The 15,904-nt window shown below is 43.7% G+C and overlaps 1 protein-coding gene across 10 annotated transcripts in view; it reads right to left on the bottom strand.

The window, feature by feature from the left end:
* The window catches only part of ATXN1 (ataxin 1), a 411,273-nt gene that overhangs the window by 324,560 nt on the left and 70,809 nt on the right, over positions 1-15,904 (bottom strand). Inside the window, exon 3 of one of the 10 annotated variants that reach the window (XM_047735227.1) lies at positions 4,438-4,731. The exons of the other annotated variants lie outside the window; for them this stretch is intronic. The gene's annotated coding sequence lies outside the window, so the exon portion shown is untranslated. The remainder of the gene's footprint in view (positions 1-4,437; positions 4,732-15,904) is intronic. 10 annotated transcript variants of the gene reach the window in all.

Genomic DNA, 15,904 nt, shown 5'->3' with positions numbered 1-15,904 from the left:
AACAAGTGGGTCTCCTTCACTTCTGGTCTAGATGCTTTTCCATCTGTTGATTTTGTGCTGGATCTCAGGACGAGTGGGTTTGCACATACGTCCTTAAAGAACAGGATCTCCATTTCTTATAGTTCGATAATTCTCCTGGGTTAATCCCCGCTGATGTCCAAAACGTGAACTTTAGGGGGCTTGTCTTTCTGGAGCCACCCTGCAAGGTCAGGACGCCTGATGTGGTGCACGATCCCCTCGGTCCCCAAGGGAGTGTTCACAATTTGGGGGCCCTTCTACCTTGTATGTGATGTGGTCTCTCTGTCAAAATATCTTACTGTACTGTATCCATCTTCTTCTTGTGATGATGTGAGATGATAAAAGACCTCCGTGATGAGATGAGGTGAGATAAATGGTGCCGGCATTGTGACACAGTATCAAGCTAATGTTGACCTTCCAGCAGTATGCCAGGAGGATCATCCGCTTCTGGGCCACCAGTGACCACAAGTAACTGAAACCGTGGAAAGTGAAACTACGGACAAGGGGAGGAGTTGGAGGGTGGCGGGGGGAGACTACTCTATTTCAAACAATTCTTATAATTCCTCTTTTCTTAATGTATCTAGCTTGAGTCAGCAAAATGCGGTACTGGGAAATACACTGGGTTCTGTGTCCCAAAATGTCCACATCCCAACTAACGCCCATAACCTGGGAATGTTAACTGGCATAGAAAAAAGGAACTCCACAGACAGAATGCCAGTCAGAACCCTGGGATGAATACCCTGATTACACAGGTGGACCTAGTGTAACCATGAGGGTCCTCAGGAGCAGAAGAGGGAGGCAGAAGTGTAGAGTCAACAGAGAGGTGACTCCAGGGAGACTCAGTGTTGCCGGCTTTGCTGGTGGAGAAAAAGGCCACACGCCAAGGAATGCAAGTGGCCTCTAGGAACCAGAAAAGTCTATGGTACGGATTCCCTGCATAAGGAACGCAGCCCTGTGGACACTTTGATGTTAGCCTGGTGAGATCTGTGTTGGAATTCTGACCTACGACACCGTAAGCCAATAAATTTGTGTTGTCTTCCGCTACCAAGTTTTTGCTAATTTGTTGAAAGGCAGCAATAAAAAAATGAATGCAGTTTCTTTGGAGGAAAAAAATGATAAACACACGGGTTACCTCTAACACGAAAGCCTCGGCCCAGGTGCCCACACACTTTCCAGTTTTCTCAAGCACGTCGAAGACAGAATCCTAAATACTCCCTTGGGTACAACTGAGCTGTGGCCCAAATAGTTTCAAACCACACCCCCATTTCCTCTGTTCACTTCTGCACTTAACCAGCTCTTCCCACTCACACCTGCAGCTTATCTTCTCACCGTCCCCCACACCAGACTGGGGGATCACCTTAGAAAAGTACAAAGAGGAGAGGGTAGACGCCAGGCCTTCTCAGCTCCAACACTATTGACATTTGGGGCCAGGTCATTCTTTTGTTCTGTGCACGGTAGGATACTTAGTAATATCTCTGATCTCAACCCACTGGATGCCAGTAGACCTACCCCACTGTCCCCCATTTATGACAACCCAGAATGGCTGCAGACATTGCCCAATGTCCCCTGAGCGGGGAAGAAGTGGCCCCCCCAGCTGGGATCCACTGGTCTCAGGCTCATTTATCTAGTGTTCTGCTACTCTCTCCCTCCGTCCCCCTGATGGAGGGAGAAGCCCCCAGCATGTGTGTATACATCTACTCTTACATTGCAGCTGGTCTCATTCAAATAGTTTCCCATGAATTCAGTCTGTTTGGCAGTTTAAAACAGCTCTAAGTCAAAACTGAACCACAGGCTTTTTTTAATGGCCCCGCTACACATATTCCCGGCCACAGGCAACGGAAACATGGCTATTCCACAATGACCCACAACCCAGACCTGCCAATGAGCTCGCAATCCATTCTGCTGCTAGAAAGGCTATTTGACTGTTACAAGTAACTTTCCAAAGCCCTCTGCAACTTAACTACCTAAACATCATTAATAAAAGTCCTTTCCATCAGAAGGTTTAATACAGTGTAAATCAAATAGGAGACGACTGAAAGCCTGACTGATGACAGTACAGATGTTTTGGAATTGGATCTTGGGAAATAGCCACTCTCCGGGAATAAGAAGCCAGTCTAGCAGACACACAGATAATATCCTTGGCAAGTCCTCTCTAAGAAAAGGACTTCAACAAAGATGTTCAAAGATCCTGTTTTATGTAATTCTTAATTCTGCTCAGACTTGCCATTTCAATTTCAAAATAACCAACAGTCAATGGGAAACACAGGTCCTGTTCTTCCTGGAATCTGAAACAAGGTTACAGTTTCCAACATGGGATGTGAAATTCACAGGATCCCCACGAGTCTAACTGAAAGCCAGAGCTGCAGGAAGGCCCTGTGAATTCTGGATGGAGGTGGATCTCGGAGCTGCAGTGACTACAGAATGTTCTTTCTGGAACGTTAGCATACACATCCCTAGTACGAACAAGTAACCAATGGCTTTTTAACTGATCACTTAACTGCAGTCCCTGTAGATGAATCCTTCATCAATGACCACCGTATCAATCCTAAGACTTTCAAATTTCACGTTTTTCTCTCAGAGGCCTTTATCCAAGTGCACAATACTCTTAGAAAACCTGAAAATAAGATCATGTGACTCTGAAGCTCGAAGAGCCAACGTCCTAAACCAAACAGCATACTCAGTACAGATTCTACGCTTTTTTTTTGTAATGATGCTGGCCTTGGGGCACTCAACCCAGGTAGCCACAGAAAGCTTTCTCAACTCTTTTCAGAGAGGTGAAATTCAAGCATTCATGACAAGCAGTACACGTGAGGAGGGCGGGGACAGGGAAAGAGTTTTCTAGGGAAGTGGGGATGGATTCGGTATGCTATTTAAATGCTATTTAATATCTGGGGTGTAGCACATTGCCGAGAATGGGGATGATGGTGTGGGGAGAAAACTTGGCCCTCATTAGGCATTGTCTCTAACATGCAAAAGTAACAGATTCCAAAGTGCTGCATTATGAATGGGCACACGGAGACAGGGAACAAAACGGAGCCTCTGTCTTCAAGCCAGCTACCTTCACCAGGCCAGGAATGACTCTACCACAGTAGCAATAAAGTAGCAAGTGTGGTGAGTTTGCAATCTGCTGAAAACATACACAAAGCTAAGAGTCTGAAAAGATTATTTACTACCCCACACTCCCCGCTTTTATATGGCTAGTTGAGAAGAGCAGGGGAATGCTCTTAAGCGGATTGAGCTACAGGTTTTAAGTCCCTGCCAGATTTAATATCCCACAACTATAAATTTTTACTTTGAAAGTTACTCAGGTATACAACACACTTCTATAAAAATAATGTATAAAGTAGCTCCTTATTTCCAAACCCACAATTACCAGCATATGAAACCAACCCTTGTTGATCTTAGCACTGGTTTTATATATCCTTTGAGCTGTTAGGGAAATTGAAACATCTTATTTCTTCTTGCAACAGTTGCTAAGTGCCTACTTTGCGCTAGACCCCAAGAATACAGATGAACAAAATATGGTCCCCGCACCGTCCATCTAGTGGTGGGATGAGAGACAACGGCAAAGAGGGAGCCAAGGCTATAAAAGAGGAAAGCAGTACGAGTGAAAGGACGGGTATTTTTTTTTTTTTTATGAAGAGAATATCAATTTGGGTTTCTTACCCTGGTTCCCAATTCACAAGTTGTATTTTCTGCTGTGGATTGTTCATGGTGACAAAAAGATTTCAGTATCATTCTTTTGGGTTGGAAACACCTCCCTAACAAATTTAGCTATGCCTTTGGCCTCTATTCTGGAATGTTCAGCTGACGAAGTTTTACACCAGCCTCGATGATTCCATCACAGTCTCTGGACTAGCATGTCCATCTGATCTTGTGTTCAAGGGCCATCGACGATCATTTTGTTCCATTTCAGATCTGAGTGTTTGTCTCATTTTGCTATTTTATTTTATTTTCACTTACCAGCTAGCTGTGTTTTTGTTTTTTTTTTTTAAATCGATGACTAATGTCTGTGCGGCCGCGGTGAGCAAAGCACCACGGGAAATGTAAAAAGGAACCAGAGTCTGTCCTTGTCCTTAAAGAAGCTTCCACCCCGAGTCCGGGAGGCAGATATGAAAACAAACAATGAGGTGTGAATCAAGAGGTATGTGGTGAGCGCTGGGAAGGCATGAACTTTGCAGGCCGAGGGCTCCACGTTGGAACACATGTATGGTACGGGGGGAGGGAAGTCTTCTATTTTTAAATTCTCTATATAGTAGGGTTTTCCTCCAAATCTTATTTATTTTTCCCCATTTTACTTGCATCCTGCTTCACGCCCACCAGTGAAGGCTGTCCTGTTTACACTGCAGTTTGTTGAGGGTTACAATTCGGTGAAATTCAACCCGAACATTTGTCCTTTGAAGCAGCTAAAATGCTCACCTACATTTGCTTCTCGCTGGATGACTAATTGTGAAGACGTGCAAAGGACAACAGATGAAACTCAGGTGTAACTGTTTGTTTTCTAGAACTGCTCTTAACTCGTTCTGTTTTTGTCCATCACCACGACCTGTTTTCTCTATTTACTGTTCCCCTTAAAATGCCTGTGAGATTTTAAGAAATTAAATGGTTGTTGGGGCGCCAGGCTGGCTCAGTCGGAAGAACATGCACCTCTTGACCTCAAGGCTGTGAGTTCGAGCCTCTCATTGGGTGCAGAGATGACTTCAATAAATAAAACTAAAAAAAAAAAAAAATTAAATGGCTGTCTGAAAGTGTTCGGTGTACGATGAGATTTTTTTTTTTCTTGCAACTTTTACCCATCCGTGGCTGTTTGCCTAAACAGACCTGCTGCTTGAGCCAAAATGTTGATTGCTTGTTCGTTTTTCCAAATTCTGGCAATAGTGTTTGACGTATCTTTTACTTGCCATTCTTCTTGTAATCTGGCTTCTTGGGTGTCTGGTTTAATTCCTTTTGATTTTGAGAAAATGGACACGTGTGTATCACAGGAGTCTTACCCAACTACTGGATATCCTTGGGTTATTTAAGAAAATCTTATTTTCAGATTCTTATTCACAATGCCATTCTCTATTCTCTATTAGTTAGGATCGTCTCCATCCTATCTTATATTAGAAGGCGGCTTTGAAGCCAAAATGTTACTTTCTCATCTACAGATGGTTTGATATGCTTTTGCTGCAAAGAGAACCTGGCTGTCTTTTGGCTGGTACTCGTTTCCAGCTAAAAATGGGAAACCGAAGACAGAAAGCCACAGAGGAACGCAGGGTAAGGAATTTAGATAGACTTTTACAGAATACTTGCATTATTTATTTTTTTCCTAAGAGATTTGAATATTCAGTATATTAGTCATTTTCTGGTTTGAATATAAGTAGACACCACTATTTTGATTTCGCAAGAAAAAAAAATCTGTGGGATTTAATCCACCAAAAGGAAGGGAGAGGAGAAGGGAAAGAAAAGATGAAAAATAGAGACGGAGGGAGCAAAAGACAGTAGAGTACAGTTTTTATGTGGAAGGTTAAGTTCAAAAGTCACATATAATCCAAATTAGCTTTGAAAATCCCTTAGCTTTCCCGTAAAACACTGCAAACATGATTTTGTGCATACAACTCTTTACAGCAACTTTCACATAGACTGATGTCCAGGAGCTACTGAGTTAAATGAGGAAGAACTCGCCGGAGGTTCACACACCAAAGTTGGAACATCCAACCAGCCACCTCTTAAAATAAGCATTCCATCTCTGCAATTAAATGCAGGGATTAGACGAAGAACGCTTAAGCGTTAGTGCCTTCCAGCAGATTTTGCTCTGTTCTGTTGTAATATTAAGCTTCTTTAATCTTAATGCATATTAATACATTTACTATTGTTGTAGTTGAAGGAATTGTGGCTTAATATCTCAGGTTCTTAATGTAGCAGTATTAAGAGTAACTTGAAAAACAATTTCTTTAAAAAATTATAATCTGGTTGCTATGTAAAAAACATTTAAATAATACAGATAATAAAATTCTGACAAATTATGCAGAATTTAAGTAAGTATGGGAGGACACCGTCCTGCATCTTTGCTCTGTACGCCAGCTTTTCTGGTGACAGCAGCCCCAAAAATGACTTCTGTAGGGGTCAGGGCACAGAGCAGAGCTGCAGGTAGCCTTGGGTCAAGGTGATGACCTTAACATGCATCGCTTTCAAGAGGCCCAGAAAGGCCCTTCAGCTCCCAAACATGTCCCTCTACCCCTTTCCCTTTCTTTTTACTGCCTAAACCACAGCATGCTGAGCTCCGGGAGAAATTCTCAACCACCGTACTTTTCCAAAACACACATTCCTCCAGGAGAGCTAACAGGGTATGATACGAACAGCAAAAAGTGTCGTACATTCACCAGATCCTCCAAGAAGAGAGGCCCACAGCAGTTCCCACATGAGGGTGAGGGCATGTCGCCCAAGTGAGGGAGTGAAGGATGACAGCGTCCTGGAAGGCATGGGAAACCCATTACACTCTTATGCTCCAGCAGCTTAAAACTTAAAAGCGAAACAAGTAACAGTGGTGAGTGGTCATTCACTGTTCTCCGGAAAGAAGCCTGGCGGCCCTCTAATTCCTAGACAGCCAGTAAGACGTCCAGACATTACCATGAATGTGGGACGTGGAACGTGTGAAAGAACTCTTTTTTTTGTTTGTTTTTTGTTTTTCCTTCATGAATGAACAGGCATGTGTCTTATTTCAGAAAACACACCATTAATTATTTCTTTTCGGATGCTCTGAATTATTCCGCCAGTGAGATGTTAGTTTCCAGAAATTCTGCGACGTCATCAAAAATTGAGAAATTCAATCAGCGGTCAAGCTAAGAGACAGCAAATCTGGCATGAGAAGAGACTGGGTGGGGACGAGATGCGGAATTTAGGGGCTATCTAATACATTCCCAACGTAACAGTGATGACTGCTATCCCTCCTCCCCCACCAGACAGGGCTCCAGGGTGATACCTGGGTCCTCTTTGGGATACTCTGTCCCTACTGAAAGTCTGCCTCCGTGCACCTTGACGGGGTGTTTTGGAAGGAACAGTACCTCTGAGGACAAGAGAACCAGAAACCGGATGGACAACAACGGGCAACGCATGAGATGAGACAGCCTGCCTCTCCAAAGCCGTCCCCCTCAGGAGTATGGAGAAGAAAGGGGGAAAAAGTGGTAACACACATGACATCCACATTAGGGAATACCAAGGAAGAGCCAATTAGGACGCCCATTTGGCACCGCGGGCTCATGCATATGAAACAGGACGCCCAGCATCAATGAGCAACAGCGCACAGGGTTTGTGGGAACGCCGTTAACTGCCACACATCAAAGGCTGCACACCTCCGTCTTTCTAACTCCCCTTAGCTCACCCTTGTCGGGATGAAAAGAGCTCAGGGAATCAATGGCTTCTGTTGAACTGTTTATATATTTTCCAAGTCCTGATTAGGCCATTAGTCACCGAGCACACTGCACAGTAAACGAGAGTATCTGCAATTATGCAACTTCCCAAGAACATGCAGAGAGCGTTTGCAGTGAGACGACGGTGCCAGCAAAATGTGAAAGGAAGATTATTCGTCAGCAGTTTTAAGAACCGTGCACTTAAATGCCAAATGAAATATATGCACAGCAGATAGCAGAAGCTGGGGGGCGGAGGGGCCGGGGCGGGGGTGGGGAGGAACACCGAAAGCACCAACATTGACTCTTCTGAACACAGGAGAGCCTTGCAAATGAGAGCCGCCCTAGGTAACAAACCACTCCCCGTAAACCAGGCTTCAGCATCTTCCCTCCTCTCCGACGGTAATGTTGGGAAGAGCCTTGATAAAACACGGGCACCGCAGGTAAAGAACAACGGACTCTTGACATCTTCTGGGTCTGTAGTTCATTCTCCTTCAGAACCGCCCCCCTCCCCAACCTGTCAATATCCGTACTGGGATGCAGTGAGCACCGGGTCCAAGCCCGTTGACGCTCCCTTCTCCGTTGGGCTCTCCGCTCTCGTCTATCACATGCACGCGCGATCAGCAAACATTATGTAATCCTCTATTTGAGGATTTCCCATTCAACATCATAAAGAACATTTCTAGAAGAAAAAAGAAGGGAAGATGTGAGCGTGACATTTCATGTCTTTTACCAGGACGCTGAACTTGCCCACACACTGCTTGGGAGAAACTAGGGACAGACAACAAGGGAAGTTTGGGGTTCCCCCCTCCAAGAAAATCTGTAGGGGGTCAGCACCTCAAACCTGCCGCAGAGAAATGGGAAATCACGGATCATGAGAAATGGGTCAGAGCCTCTCCATTTACTGTACAGTAATAACATAAGAAACAACCTTCCAAAGAGTGTTTTATAATATTTTTCATGGCAAGGCTGTCACTCTTGGGTCCACTAACCTCCCTTTGCTACTTCTATTCATACACTTTATACATATTTATTTGTTGAGTTATATATTTTAGCAGAACTTGGAATGATAGTTATTCTTAAAAGCCTACCAATGTGGGTCAGGAGGAACCTCAGAAACCTGGCTCACGGTGGTTCTGGCCTAAGGAGCCTCAACAGCCAAAACCAATCAGAAAGCTGATGAGATCCAGGTTTCCAGAACACTAGCGGAAAGGCATCCTTCCCTCTGCTTTCTTCCACCAAGCTTTTGCAAAAGAAAAAAAAGTTATTTGCCAAAGAGGACTGCCTTTGTCATGCGACCAACCACTTCCTTGAGTGTTCAGAGTGCAAGTCTAGAGGTCCCCGTGTCGGGGTCCCCAGCGGCAAGCAGGATGACGCTTTCTTCGCTGGGGACTGAGACAAGGTGTGAGACAGGCGTGGTGCCCCACAGATGCAGCCGACACAGCTGCCTTCTGAATTCGCCGCCCAGAGTTTCTCCACTGACAGCCTTCCAAAACTAATTGTGACTGTTAGGATAAAGAGGGCGGTTTCTCAGCTTCGTTGCCTGTAAGGTTGTTTCAACTTTCCACCTCTGCTAACTGTCCTGCAGGATCTTCAAACCCGGAGCCCTCCCTGGCTATTCATAAGGCAGACGTGTTCAGAAGAACTCTTTCCCACTCCTCCTCAGAGAGGTGACATCACCCTGCGTCCCCTGTCTTTCGGATTTTGGGGATGACCATCCATGGGTCCGAGGCCGACCGGACCATGTTTATGACCGGCAGACTCTTGGGTTGAGGCTTGGGACAAACAAACCTTTCACACGAGTCCTTAAAGACAGACAGTGTTCTGTTCGAGTTTTTGAACCCCATTCTAGTACAAACATGCTTGGCATCGAGTGCCAGAGAATTTTCCTCTTGGCAAACGGCTCTGCTGCCACCGTGGGTATCAGCACTCTGGATCCCTACAGGCTTCTCTCTTCCCCTGCCCCTTGTCCCCTTTTCCACTGAGCCCAGGCTGCAGGAGTGCAGGCCAGGGTCTGGGTGCCAGTGAGCAGTGAGAGCCTCCAGCAGGGGCTCAGCTCAAGCCACAGTTCTCCCAGTCCCTCCCTGGTCTGGCATGATGACAGATGGCCACCGTGTTCTGCGTCTGTCTGTTACTCTGAGGCAGCCCACAGGGCCAACAAAGCCAGCCCATGACTGATCACATGAAGACACAGGGACATCCAGAGGTCCCTCTCGACTGCAGGGACCTTTTTCACTCTTGTCCCCAATGTCTTTGAAGGAGAGATGGTAGAGAGGAATAACCTTTCTCAGCTCTCCTCTCCAGGCCTTTGGAAAGATCTTCAATTACCTGACCATGAAGAAGCAGCAGCCCTTGGAAAGGATCAGATCCATACCTCCTCTCCCATTTGAAAGTGTTCTTTTGTGGAGGCCTGATTCCTTATTAGAATGCTTCCTGCTGACTAAGGACGATTTTTCCCCCCCTCAGGATTGACTGGAATGTAAGAATTGGAAAGGGTCTTGGGACGCCTGGGTGGCTCAGTTGGTTAAGCAGCTGCCTTCGGCTCAGGTCATGATCCCAGCGTCCTGGGATCGAGTCTCACATCGGGCTCCTTGTTCTGTGGGGAGCCTGCTTCTCCCTCTGCCTCTGCCTGCCAGTCTGTCTGCCTGTGCTCGCTCTCTCTCTAAAAAAAAAAAGAATTGGAAAGGGTCTTGAAAATCATTTGATTTAGAGGTCCCACGAACTGAAAACGCCTACTCACTACTACAGCACAACGTTTCCTGGGCCTCAACCACCCTTCCCACCCCAAGCTCTCAGCTAATTTGGTAGAGGCCTGGTGGGGGACCTAGAGCAACTCCAACAGGTTCTGAAGATACAACTGAAAACCACTGATATAATCCAACTTCCTCATTTTTCCCAAGGCCCAGAGAATTTAGGTTACTTGCCAAAGGCCACACAATAGCCTGACTTCCCGTAGTTTCTGGTGTCGCCTGACCACTGACATTCTTTACCTGCATTTACTATGTAGTAAAGATAATGTCTTCTTATGGCTATCCAATTCAATTTCTTTGAATTTATTGCATAACCTATACATTTTTGTTCTTACACGCAAGTGTCCCCCTTCTTAAATTACGAGTGTTTTAGATTCTTCATTAATTCACCTTCATATTCTAGAAGTGACAGAGGCCTCATGGAAAACAAATGAGAAGCACACTGAATGACATTTGCTGTAGGGTCTTGCCCAGGTGGCTCAGTTGGTTAAGTATCTGCCTTCGGCTCAGGTCATGATCCCAGGGTCCTGAGATCGAGCCCCACATCGGGCTCCCTGCTCAGTGGAGAATCAGCTTCTCCATGTCCCTCTGCCCCTCCCCACCCCAGCTCATGCTCTCTGGCTCTCTCTCTCTCTGTAAAATAAATAAAATCTTTTTTTTTTTTAAAAGGAATTTTCTATAGGAAAAACAAGGAAATGGTCAATGAACCAGTATTTGTTAACCTCTCCAAATAACATGCACATACACATACACAAATACACAACTAGCCTTCTACTTCTGGCTCCAGGAATCACTTATTACCTGGGAAAGGATTTAAGTGCTTTCACTGTTTATGTCCCATGAATGTGTAAGTGCACTATAAATTTTGTTCACTGTTGTATGCCATTTTGATCACTAGTGTCACTGTACAATAACCTGTAATAAATGCTGATAGTAAAAGAATTAAAGCGGGGGCGCCTGGGTGGCTCAGTCGGTTAAGCTTCTGCCTTTGGCTCCAGTCATGATCTCAGGGTCCTGGGATCAAGTCCCACATCAGGCTCCCTGCTCAGCAGGGAGGCTGCTTCTCCTCTGCCTTTCCCCCTGCTCGTGCTTTCTCTCTCTTTCTCTCTCTCTCCCTCTGGCAAATAAATACGTAAAATCTTCAAAAAAAAAAAAAAAAAGGGAGGAATAAAACTGCATTTGGCCAAGCTATCATACGACGAAGTCTTCTGCCAAAGGACAGTAGCCTTTCCATCCTACCATCCCCCAGCCCCCAGCCCTGTTATTCAGAATGAGTGGGTACTAAGCACTGGGTTTCCCCTTTTCTGGTGAGGAACAAGTGAGTGAGTAAGTAGTAAGGGCACCATAGGTAGTTCCCCCACCCACAGACCCGTTTGAAAGAAATGCACAATATTGCTGCGCCCACACCACACACAAAATCCGCCACTTTTAAAGTCAACTTCTTATATAAAATCTAGCAGTACTCCCTGTGAGAAGCTGAAGAAGAAAATACTGCTTTTTGTTCACGCTAAGGTGTATCAAGAGGTTCTACTGAGTTAAACCATTGTGTAATCCATAGGGCTAACATAAAATGTTTACAGGTGATTAAAAAAAAAAAAAGGTTGGAATTTCCATCAAAATAAATCAGGAGACAGAGGGACAAGTCATTGTTCAACCTTTCAACTGAAACATTCATCAAAAGCTGAAACATTCTCTAAGGGTTTTTAAGCCCTTAAACAGAAAGATAACAAGGTAAAGATTATCTTCTTTTTCAATAAATTCTTTTAAGAGCAGAAAGCATTGACTTTAGCTCTACCTATTTGTTATCTCAGTTCTATCTACGAACCCTTAAAAATGGAGTGCTTCCAGAACAAATACATTCATAAGTAATGGATTGTTAATATAATTTTATTTATCTCTGACAATTAAAAAATAGCATAATACAGAACTTCCTTCACTAAAATTTTTTTTAGCTTTGAAGGCTCGTCCACACATGCCTGCGAATTCCCCAAATTGCAAATTTAAAAAAAAAATACTCAAAATATAACTTCTAGCTTCTTGACTACTACGGGCAGTGATTGAATTTCAGTACCTTAATTCAGTGCACATCATTTCATCTAATGTCTAACATCTAATAATAACTGAATTATTATTCAGTAATAATTTGTTACGCAGATATATATAATCATCCCCAAATATGTAACACAGAGTCTACAACTTAAAAACCATATCAGGAGCACCTGGGCGGGTCAGCTGATTACGAGTCTGACTCTTGATCTCAGCTCAGGTCTTGATCTCGGGGTCGGGAGTTCAAGCCCCGCACTGGGCTCCACACTGGGCAAGGAGGCTACTTAGAAAAAATACATAAAATTAAAAAAATAAATAAATAAAAACTATATCAGACTCTGAAATGCGTGATCTAGCTTGTGAAATTCTAACCTTATGCTTTTCTGAAGTAGTATGTCCGGGGGCATGAAAAACAGAGGCCATTCAAATCTGGTAACACACCATGTTAGTGAATTATCTTAACAGTCCCTGCCCTAATTAAGACCAGTAAGAAAGGCATCCATCCAATACTCCAACAGACAGCCAACTTTTCTGGTTGTATAATTATTCACCTCATAGGGGTCCACCTCAAAGGCATGCGACCTACGGGTTTAGGAACATGATGCCGAAAAGAGATGTTTAGGTAAAACAGATTACTTGGGACAAGTGGACTTATCTGAAATAAAGATCCTTGACCACTAGACCCACTCAACTTTACACTCTAGGATAGAAACAGAAGAGATTCAATAATATATTCATACGTGGAGTCAATTTTTCCATCAATAACAAGCAGGAGACCTTATAAGCATTTCAAGGCAAGAGTTCTTTCTTTTTTTAAGTCCTACAAATACAAGTACAGCCTCTCCAGATTTTTTTTTAAAACATAATTTATTTAAAGACATAAACGAAGTCAACCAAATAAACAACAAATATTTACTGAGAGCCTTCTATGTGGCGAAGATTATGTTTCTGAGTCCCAAGTACTTGCAGGATATTTACAAAATTTTTTAACTTTATAACGTATTTCAATAAATAATGCAGTCTTCCAAAATGTGCACGGGGCTGTAATTCCATCTAGTTTCTACGATGACACTATAAACCTTGGATGGAATTACAATCTTAATGGGAACAATCAGGGTGTGCTACTCTACATGCTCGGGGAGTCCATGATGAACTCAGTTTCTAAAATAATAACCACCAAGCCCATGGCATATAATTACCACCAGGAAGCCAAACTGTCTGCTGGCTACTACAGGAGAAACATTCATTTGAAAGTACCACTCACCTCACTATGGCAAAATCTATATGATATATCAGAAAAACTTCTTCCTCTCCAAAAGGTAAACCTTTCAAACTTCTTGGATGAGAACATTTCCACGAGGGTCCCCCTGTTATATGTGTTCTAGATCAGTGATGACAAGACCTTCTAGATACTGTCAGTAAAATCTTAGAATCTCCTAATATCGCCTTCAAACGCCTAAAATGTAAACTCCAAAAAGTTCAATATATTAGGAAACAGAAAGGAAAGAAAGCATGCTCAAGAGCCCTAGGAAATGACTGGCATTTTTTCTAATTCTTTGGGACTAGCCTGACATTTATTAACATAAACAAAGCAAAATACCTTGTGTCTGTAAGAAGGGAAAAAAAATAAAATAAAGATTTATCTAAAGAGATTAAACCCTGGGCTATAGAAAAACGAACTTAGAAACAGACCCAGAACTTCCCTGGGAAAACAAAAGACAATGACACTATGAATCAGCATTTTTCCTCAAGCAGCCTAGAATAAAAGAAGAAACACACACACACACAGGATAACAAACACTATGAGGAATGAAGGCAAAGATGCTTACAAATTTAAATGAAATATTTGTATTTAAGACACACGATCTGCTTGATATTTTCATGCCTTTGCTATACGTAACTTTATTTGGTACTCGTAAAGTCACCAAAACTCTGTCAATAGGTATTGCCATAGCAACCAGGAGACCTCCCCACCAAAATGTCTCCGCCAGAAATCCTCACCAAACAGAATATAAGGCGTGAAGAAGCTGTACTTTCCTATGCGGCCCCTTCCAGCACCATCATGCTTCTATCGGCAACGGTATGTGACAGTCCCTTGAAAACCCAGCTCACTGAGGGACGTCGTGTGGATTACATGTCACCGGGTTCCTGTATCACTGACTTGAGAACTTTCTAATCACATTAGCTCTTCAGTTCATTTTCAAGCTCTGGGATTTATATATACTGTATCGTAGTGGTTCCCTAAAGTAAAAAGTATCAAGATAGGAGACAAAAAATAAATAAATGAATAAATAAAGTGACGAATTCCCCTGACAATGACATATATCATTTAGAGGCTTTAGTTAAAAAGCCCTCTTTAAAAAAAAAAAAAAAAAAGATTTTATTTATTTATTTGACAGACAGAGATCACAAGGAGGTAGAGAGGCAGGCAGAGGGAGGGGGAAGCAGGCTCCCTGCCGAGCAGAAAGCCCGATGCAGAGCTCGATCCCAGGACCCTGAGACCATGATCTGAGCCGAAGGCAGAGGCCCAACCTACTGAGCCACCCAGGGGCCCCAAAAAGCCTTCTTATTATAAAGGAATTGGGGGATGTGGGGGCTAAAACAATGTCTGTCTCTTGGGAGTCCATCCCTCCCTATAACTTGAGAAACTCACGGTTGGTGCCAAGCCAATAAAGAACTCTTAAAACAGCTCTGAAGTCACAGATAGAATCAGGGAGACACGGTTCTCAGCCCAGCACCAGAGGCAAGCAAGCTGGTACATGAACACCAAGTCAACAGCTCAAGGCTTCCCTTATCAATGACAGGCGAAACCCCTAACTTTGGCCTCCTCTGTAGAACACCAACTAATTTCAGAAATAGCGAAGTCCTGCTTAACCCTGAAGGCTGAATAATTTTTCACAAGTTGTAACATCCTCTTGGATGGAACCAGGCCATTTGGACTTAATACGGCAACCCCAAAATACAGGGGTAATGGCGAAAAGAGGGAAGTCCTTGTATGTCCGCTTTCCACAAAATACTCCTGGTGACATTCAACCTGCTTTCCTCCTGCTCAGTGACAAACGGGGCTATCTAAAAAGTAATACCCTTCCAAAACTGCCAATAAACTACTTCATAAAATTTAATTTAGTATCTTGAGATTCCCACTAATGACATCCCTGACAGCCACCAGAAGCTGGTTAGACAGCTTTCTCTTTTTCCGGGGTGCTTTACTGAAAGGAAGCATGGGAACAGATGTGCTTAGTGATAAGTGTATGTGTGTGTGTGTGTTGAAATATACTACCTTCCCTATATGCAGAGGGGATTTCCTGCCTGGCATATTCTAGAACAAACGGAGACAATACTTATTCTTTAGGACAGAGCTTGTGAGTCAGGCAGTGCTATGAGGCTGTAATGCGTGAGGTCTGCGGAAGTCATAGGAAAGCAAGCTTAGGGTCTGGGGCTGTTCTATTCCAGATGGAAAAGAATGGAAAAGGATATGAACTTTGTTGGCAATTAAAAAAAATATTTTGGGGAAGCTTGGGTGGCTCAGTGGGTAAAAGCCTCTGCGTTCGGCTCAGGTCATGATCCCAGGGTCCTGGGATCGACCCCCACATAGGGCTCTCTGCTTAGCGGGGAGCCTGCTTCCTCCTCTCTCTCTGCCTGCTTCTCTGCCTACTTGTGATCTCTGTCTGTCAAATAAATAAATAAAGTCTTTAAAAAAAAAAA

This window comes from Lutra lutra, chromosome 6, assembly GCF_902655055.1.
Source record: "Lutra lutra chromosome 6, mLutLut1.2, whole genome shotgun sequence".
Lineage (NCBI taxonomy): Eukaryota > Metazoa > Chordata > Mammalia > Carnivora > Mustelidae > Lutra > Lutra lutra.
This window is presented reverse-complemented; position numbering and strand designations above follow the sequence as displayed.